The sequence below is a fragment of the Pteropus vampyrus genome, unplaced genomic scaffold, assembly GCF_000151845.1.
Source record: "Pteropus vampyrus isolate Shadow unplaced genomic scaffold, Pvam_2.0 Scaffold62, whole genome shotgun sequence".
Taxonomy (NCBI): domain Eukaryota; kingdom Metazoa; phylum Chordata; class Mammalia; order Chiroptera; family Pteropodidae; genus Pteropus; species Pteropus vampyrus.
In genome coordinates this window covers 3292303-3300372 of record NW_011888843.1, presented here as the reverse complement: position 1 = coordinate 3300372, position 8070 = coordinate 3292303, and the positions used below count along the sequence as shown (strand labels likewise).

At 41.6% G+C, this 8070-nt stretch overlaps 1 long non-coding RNA gene across 2 annotated transcripts in view; it reads right to left on the bottom strand.

Annotated features, from left to right (window-relative positions):
• Positions 1-6662: 6662 nt before the first annotated feature.
• The window catches only part of LOC111740345, a 3155-nt gene continuing 1747 nt past the window's right edge, over positions 6663-8070 (bottom strand). Inside the window, exons 2-3 of one of the 2 annotated variants that reach the window (XR_002780590.1) lie at positions 7849-7998; positions 6663-6941 (exon numbers count right to left, since the gene is read on the bottom strand). This is a non-coding gene — a long non-coding RNA (uncharacterized LOC111740345). Of the gene's footprint in view, positions 6942-7848; positions 8021-8070 lie in introns of both variants that reach the window. The other variant, XR_002780591.1, reaches the window with a different exon arrangement.

The following is an 8070-nucleotide window of genomic DNA, read 5'->3' as shown; positions in this document are numbered from 1 at the left end:
GGAAGTATGTTCTTTGAAAAAATTTGATAGACATATAAGAGCGTCACTTGGTGCCAGTAAAATTCTTGCGAGTTGAATATTAAAAGGTAAAGAGAGAGGGGATTTTTCAAAACCAGGAATAATAAAAATGAATTCAACTTTTTACTGCTGTAATTAAAACATAGTAAAACAAATATTCTAAAGTAACTTTAAGAAAATGAATGTGTTTCCAAAGAAGTTTCTAAAATCTAAATGCCTTTTCTCATGCTAGTCTATGTGTATCCTGTAAAAGTGATATTTTAAGAGAAATTAAGCATGTTTTCATAATTGGAGTAACTTAAAAAAAAAAAAAGAGGAACAGATTGCTCATCTGGAATGAAAATCTCATTTATATACAAAAATATAAAATTTGCATTAGAGTAATAACGTAGATTCTGAGAAAGGTTTTGTGCATTTTTTTTAAAAGGCCAGGCTATCAAAAAAGTCCCTCAAAATATATTTAAAAAGTCATTAAATTTCAATGAGAATAATCTTATTTATTTTACCTATTTATAATTAAAATATTTTTTGTTTGGTTAAAAAATGTATATTAGTTACAGTTACAGTTAGATTATGAGACAAAGGGTTTATAAATACTTGAACTCTTACAGTAAGAATGTTTTAATATAGACTTTAGTCACTTTAGATAAAAAAATTACCTCAGCATCTTTTTTTCTTCAGTATTACTTAAGACTGTTAGTTTATTTAGTTGCAAAGATTTTGTTCATGTGTATGCCTAAAGGCCAATGTTTCGCCATGTGGATATTTATGGTCTATAACTGTATTTATACGTGTATATATACATATGAAATGATACTGTAGTTGTAAACTATTAAAAATTATCACCATTATTTTCTGTTTGTTTTTTCATCTTGTAAGCTACTGAGTGTTCATTATGAAACCAAAATATTATATTTTAACTGATTTTCCTCAGCAGGTACATTTTGACTAAACCATCACCTCCATTCCAGTTCTGTGGAAGGAGTAGAGAATACAGGGGCATATGACATGATTTCTGCTGTCCAGGGACTTACACTTTAGTTAGGAGAGGAAATGGTGAAAATAGGAAGTTAATGCCAGCCGTAGGTCTTGAGTGTGCTCAGTGCCTTATGTTAATGCCTAGAGGGTGATTTATTTAAGGGAGGCCACTGAGACTCATGATCTAATTAGAGGTATGGTGAGCCTTGGATGAAGGCAAGAGGAACATCTGGACAGCTTACTTTTAGGCGATCTCAAGCTTTTCCTTTCCTCGGCCCCCACCCTGGCTGCCAAGTGTTGCTTCATCAGAAGCTAGTCATGGGCAGAAGTAGGTGTAACTCTGGCCTTCCTGTTTGAGTGTGAGAACTAAAAAGATACCTCCAGTTTGTAGCTTTGATCTAGGAACCACATCTTCCAGCCCTGCCCTCAGAAAGTCTGCTGATATTATGAAAAGTAAATTGCCTCCCTTAGGTGGGGTGGGAGCGAGGAAGAGCTACAGGAAGAAGGTGACGAGGAGAGATCACAGCTAGAGAACGGGGTAGGGGGAGTGTGTGGGGGTGAAGGGCGATGGAGAAAGCGATGCAAAGCAGAGGAAGGACTTTGTATTGTAGAAGTAGGAGGGGACATAAAGGTGGGATCGAGCTGCATGATTTGATTCGAAGGTCACTGGAAGAGTAATTCCTGCCCCTCAGCCTCTTTGCATAGCCAGAATCGAGCCCTTGGTGTTAATTATTTTTGCTAAAAGTTCCCTTGAGATATAGATTGTGGAATAACACAAGAAGGCTTAGGGACAATTCACAGGTTTCAGGTATGAGATAACCATATCCTAATGTCAAATAATTCCCAAGATGTCCACGCCAATTGTATCTGATGGCTGACAAAAAGCCTCTAGGAATTAAAAAATACTTCGACTTGCATGTGTATTTAAAAGAAAACCTCAACAATTTGTATTTGGAAATTGTCTGCCTCCCTATCTATCTATGAATAAGCTGTTCTTCAATCTAAAGACCGTGTACGCTGTGCTTTGGGCTTTTTAACCCCTTGCATAAACTACGCATGCGCGCGCGCGCACACACTCATATACACACAACTGGGCAGAACAGCACAACCTGAAAATCCTGTTGAACTCCTTAAACCTTTGTCAGAGGGAATGATCCACCAGGAAAATAGCTGACACCTTGAAGAGAGATGAGGTGCAAAGAGCGGCCCACTTTGGGGGCCTGAAGCTGGACTGCCAAGGCGAAACCGTGAGCGGGCTCGTGACCCTGAACAAGGCAGCCAGTCGGAACCAGCCCTTTCTCTGAACTCCAGAGAACCAGTCATCTTTAAAGTCACTTGTGATTTGAAAGAGAAAATAAATGGGCAAGGGGTCTGAAGGAGCTGTCCCGCCACACTCCCTTTCCTACCAGCCCTGCCCCTGGCCTTTTCTCGTAGGGGATAAGAGAACTGAAGGGTTTGCAGCAAGTAGGGGACTGGATGTAAAAAGTACCACTCTCCGCTCCCCCTCCCCTCCCAAAAGTCTATTTTCCAAGTTCTCCCAAACATCAATTCTAAGTCCTGAGCAGACTGAGTGGGAACTTCTTAGACTCGTAAGTATTTTCTTGGAAATGAGTATTCCCCAGGCATTGTGGCTTCTCGATGGTGTGGCACTCTGTCAGAGCAGATCTTTTACCCCTGGTAGCTGAGAATAGAAATGGGGTCACCTGACAGAACACACTTATTTTATACTTATACTTATTTTATACCATCTTGAGACTCGAATGAGGTGAGATTGTGCATGGCGTCTGACTCACAGTTACGCTCGGTAAATATCAATTAAGGTTCCCTTCAAGACCCAGGGTTAGATATTAGCTTCCTTACAGAGCTATGGAAGGCCTTGCCCAATTAGGATTATTCGACAAAAATGAAACCTTTTGAAAGAAGGTAGCCTGGCAGCGCTGGAGCTGGAGAGGAAGTGGCAGTTTTCCCTTTGATGAGGCCATCTGTTTTTAATTTGTAACCTCTTAGTTATGGTAAAACATGTATTTTTCACCCCCATACATGATAGATTCCATAAATTCTATTGAATTGCCTGAAGCCCCTTGCGCATATTCATATACAAATTTAGGTCTTGTTTTATGTAATATCGCCTCAGGAAATAGGAAGAAGATCTTGTCTGGTTGTTCTGGACTTGACGGGTTGGCTAAGGCTGTTTGGGCAGGGAGCCGTGAAAGGCTGCGGAGGGGGAAACGCCCTCCTGAGATGAAACTGTGAAATTTGTTAATTTGGACAATTGAGGTCAGATCCTGACGGTTTTGTCTTTGGCTTCAGGCAACTCGAGTTGCATCACCTACGGGCTTTCTATCGGACCACTCTGAGCAAATCAAACTTCCACAAGATAAATACAATTCGCTGATCCCCCACGATGCACCAGGCACTTTAGAAACATAACGTTATCATTTCATCTAGTGGTCACAACACTCCTATTTGGAAAATATAACTATCTTTCTCACTCGATAGTAGAGGAAACCGCCTCGGATAATCAGCAATTTCACCCAAGTCAATAGGCAAGCGAGTGGAAGACACAGGATTTGAACTTGCACTGTCTTGGCTCGCCACCACAATTCAAGTGCCCCCCACATGGGGTTGGGGAAGGGCCCCCCATTCCAGAGCAAAGCTGGTTGTTTTCCAGCCCAGAGCCCCATAAAATACAGCCAAGTTTTATCCCCCTGGGTTTTCTGAGCCTGGAAGGTGGATTATTAAACCACCTGATCTGTGAAAAATACTAAGTACAGCTCCAGCTCAAATTCCTCTTGGATTCCTTCAGCGATGAAAGTGCAGCCTCTGGAAAGTGTCTCACGTTATTCCCAGAGCAAGCCGGTTGGGAAGGTGATGATGGTGCATCTCATCCCCGGAAGGGATTTTGTGATGGACGAGGACAGAATGAATTCTGAAAGATGCACTCCCCACTGGCTAGCTTTTTACGAGCTAACGCCAAAACAGCACCTACTGAGAAAGACCTGCAGGAGCCATTTGTAATGGGAAAGAAAAGGATTCAAAGGAGACTGTCAAAACAGCAATTTGTGTGTTTTGTCGGCTGCGCTGTATCCGCCCCATTTCAGCAAAGCCAAGCAGAGGTTAGGAAGGAAGAAGAAATTGTTGCCACCAGTTGTTTTTTTTTTTTTTTTAACCAAACAATAGAGAACATCTAAATTCGCAGTCTGCATTCTTGATGATTCATTTGCACAAGTGTTGGAGGAGGGGCAGGGGGTGAGTGGTTGTGTTGATTCTGAAAGCCTCTGGTTTTACAGAGGTTATTTTTAGTAAGAGATTCCCAGATCCTCCGTCTTCAGGAAACATACACATTTATTAGTCCATCAGAAAGCAGAAGGAAAAAACTTCCCTGTTGGTCATTGTAAACACCCGCCCCTCCTGCACACACGCCAACATACAGTATCTGCAACTAGAGTGAGAGAAACGCTTCTTTCCTCCTTTTGAAATTTTTACTGGTGTGACATTAAAAAAAAAAAAAAAATTCTGAGAATCAGCAAATCAAGACTAAAACTTTTAGTTAATTTTTAAAACGTAGTGGTAGAAGAACATAAATAAGTCAGACTAATACTACACAGCTGACTCCTTAGGATTCTGGGAAAGTCCCAGCCTGGGTGATAAATCTAGGCGTCTCTTCCAGACTCTAACATAAAGCAAGAAGGGCAGTGCTATAGACCAGGTGTGGCTTACATGTGAACCACTCTCTTTCCAAGAAAAAGCTGGCAAAATTAAAAAGTGTCTATTTCTACGTGTTTAGAAACACTGCTGTAATTTTCGACCCCAATCATCTTGCAGTTAGACTGGAGCTTTTGTCATCATAAATATTGCTGGCGGGATATAGGTATCGGCTCCTTTCTTTATTGTGTCATTTTGCTGTTTCACCCCCCAAGACTGTGGAAAATTCCCTGGTCCTGGGTTGCCTGGGACTATCCTGGTTTTAAAACTGAAAGTCTCAGGTCCCGGAAATGCCTTCAGTGCTGGGCAAACCAGGATAATTGGTCACGCTTGTACGTCTGCAACATGCTGGCATGTGTACCGGTAGCAGATTTAACTCTGAGGGACCTCATATGAATAAATTATATCCTACTTCTTTTTCTACTTTTGGCTCATTTGTGAGACGGGGATAAGCAAAGCCCTGTGGAATCACAGGGTTTGTAAGGGGATTAAATGCTCTTAGCCCAGAGGCCTGGCAGAGAGTAAACCCCTAATAAACGGTTGCTGAAAAACATAGTCTGGGGGATTACAAAGAGTTTACAAAAGCCAAATGTTATTGCGATTTTATTGGAATTATTAAGTATATCCTGAGTAAAAAGCTGAAGAAAACATCCTTTCTGACTTATATATGAATTTTACAGTTTTGTTGAGGAGGCAGATGAGCCCAACCGGAAGAAATAGCTGTAAATGGGCCAGAACTAACAGGCATACACCGTGAAGGTGTTCACTGGAGAAGAGGAAAAAAACAGGTAGGGTCAGGTATTTTTTATTTCAGAGAAAGAAAGATGTTGTTTATCAGATAAGTCATTTCACTAGCAAACTCTCCAGTGACTCAGAAGTCTTAATAGACAGGTCTACCAAGTTATCGCTGGACACTTCTCCAAAGGCCAGTCTTCCTCAAGCTTACTGTATCATTTTGTAACCCGTCTTCCATCTCCATTTTTTTCATAGATACTGTTTTCTTAAAGGTTACTAGCGGCCCAATTGCCACATCCCCGGGTCTCTTTTTACATTGCATCATGCTCAGCCTCTGGGCATCACCTTCTCCTTTAAACTTATGTAAAGTGATTAGCATACCACACCAGGCGCCTGAGTCCTCTTGGTAAGTTCCTCTTTCCTCTTGTTCATTAAATGTCAGTTTCCCAAGGTTCTGCTTTCGATAGGTTCTCTAAGAGTAGTGACCTCAAGAGCCCACTTCAAGTTAAAGGATGTCCAGCTTTCATCTCCATCTGGTGTCTCCTCCTGGGCACAGGCCTGACTCTGTCTCCCTGCTAGATCTCTTCACTTGCTGGGATTTGTCTGTCCTTTTTATTAACTTTGGATCCCTTTCCTTCACATCTTTGCAGCTCGAAGTGCTTTTATCCTTCAAGGTCAACGTCAAAAGCCACTTCCTTTGAGAAGTAGTTGCAGATTGCCCAGATCAGAAAAGACATTCTATGTTTTATGTTTCCATAGCACATTTTTCTTATCATGAGTCGACACTTATTTCATTTGCATTTATATTAACTGACTTTATGTTCGCTTTTCCAACTTGATTATAAGCTCCTACAGACCTATTTCAGTTTTTTAATTTCCGGTATCATTTAGCAAAATGGCATTCATTCATGTATAAAATAATATTGACCATATGTACCAAGAGCTACATTTGACACTAGTGATACAAAGATAAAATAACTGAGAATACATGTTACAGTCTCGAATGTCTCAAAGCCAAGACGAAAACAGGTAATTACAATTAATCTTTGAAGTACATTGCTAAAAAGTGAGCCCAAAGTTCTGTGGTAGGTCTGAGGCTCGCAGAGTTGTGTGTGTGTGGCAGGAGCTATTGAAGTCTTCATGGGATAGATATTGTCTGAAATGAGTGTATCAGTTATATATTGCTTTGTAACAAATTACCCTCAAATTTAAGAACTTAAAAAAATACACTTTTATTATATTCTAGTTTCTGTGGGTCAGGAGTCCAGACATGGATTAATTGAATCTTCTGCTTCAGGGTTTCTCACGAGGCTGCTTTCATGGTGTTGATTAAGGCTGTGGTCTCACTTGGAAGGCTCCAACGGGGAAGGACTGACTCCCAAGTTCTTTCATGCAGTCGTTGGAAGGACTCGGTTCTTTGGCAGTTGTTGGACTGAGGGCCTCAGCTTCAAACTGGCTGTTGGCTGGAGACCACCCTCTCTTCCTTGACACATGGGCTTCTTCAACTTGATTTATCACAGCAAGTACTCGAGAAAGATGGGGGCGGGAGGAAGAGAGAGAGAGAACAAGATGGAAGTCACAGTCTTTTATAACCTAATCATGGAAGTGACTTTTGCTTTTTATCATTTTTGCTCTATTCTATTTGTTAGAAACAAGTCATTAGGTCTAACTCATACTCATGGGGAGGGGATTACGCAGGACACCAGCACCAGGAATTGGGGATTATTAAAATCCATTTTAAAAGGCTGCACATCACCACAATGAGTCTTAAAGAATGAGAAGTTAGCTAGTTCATTTCTCTCAGAGGAACCAGGATGAACAAGTGTATGATGAGGACAACGCAGCATGTGAGACACTTTGGTGCTGCTAAATCTTAAAGTTTAAGTCTGGAGAGATAAGCAGGGCCTAGTATAACTAGGGAGTAACTGGAAAGATATTGTCTTGGTTACCATGCCTATACATGTAAAGGATGGATTTGAAGGAAATAAGTCTAAAATCTGGGAAACCACAGAGGATGTTGTTTGTAGAAAGATGATAAAGGCCTCGATATTAGCAGTAGTTTAGGGTAGGAGAAGAGGAGACAGATCTGAGATGTAAAGAAGAAGTAAAGTTGCTTGACATTTTTTGGGGTGGGGTGGGGCTGTAGTGGGGGGATATTTCAGTGGAAACGTCTATATTCAAGTAGAATCTTCTCAAAAAGCAGAGCAGAGGACAGCGCCAGCGCCCCACTGAAAATGTCCTCACTAAGCCGGGCAGGAAGGCTGGTGCACAGGCCCCTAAATAGCTCCCCACTGTGGCTTCTGCTTCCCAGCAAATTCCTGGGACAACGAGAAGGTATACTAGTGTCCCAGGTCTGCCTAACAAAGTCCCACAAATTGGATGGCTTAAAACAACAGAAACTAATTTTCTCACTGTTCTGGAGGCCAGAAATCCGAAATCAAGGTGTCAGCAGAACCGCACTCCCTCTGAAACCTGCAGGGGAGGCTGCCTCTTCGTGGTTTCCGGTGCTTGCCGGCCATCCTTGGTTTTCCCTGGCTTCTGGATGCTTCGTCGCTCCAGTATCTGTAGTGAGATGGCATTCTCCCTGTGTGTCGAGGTTTCACATGTTTTTTTCCCTCTTCTTAGAAGGACACT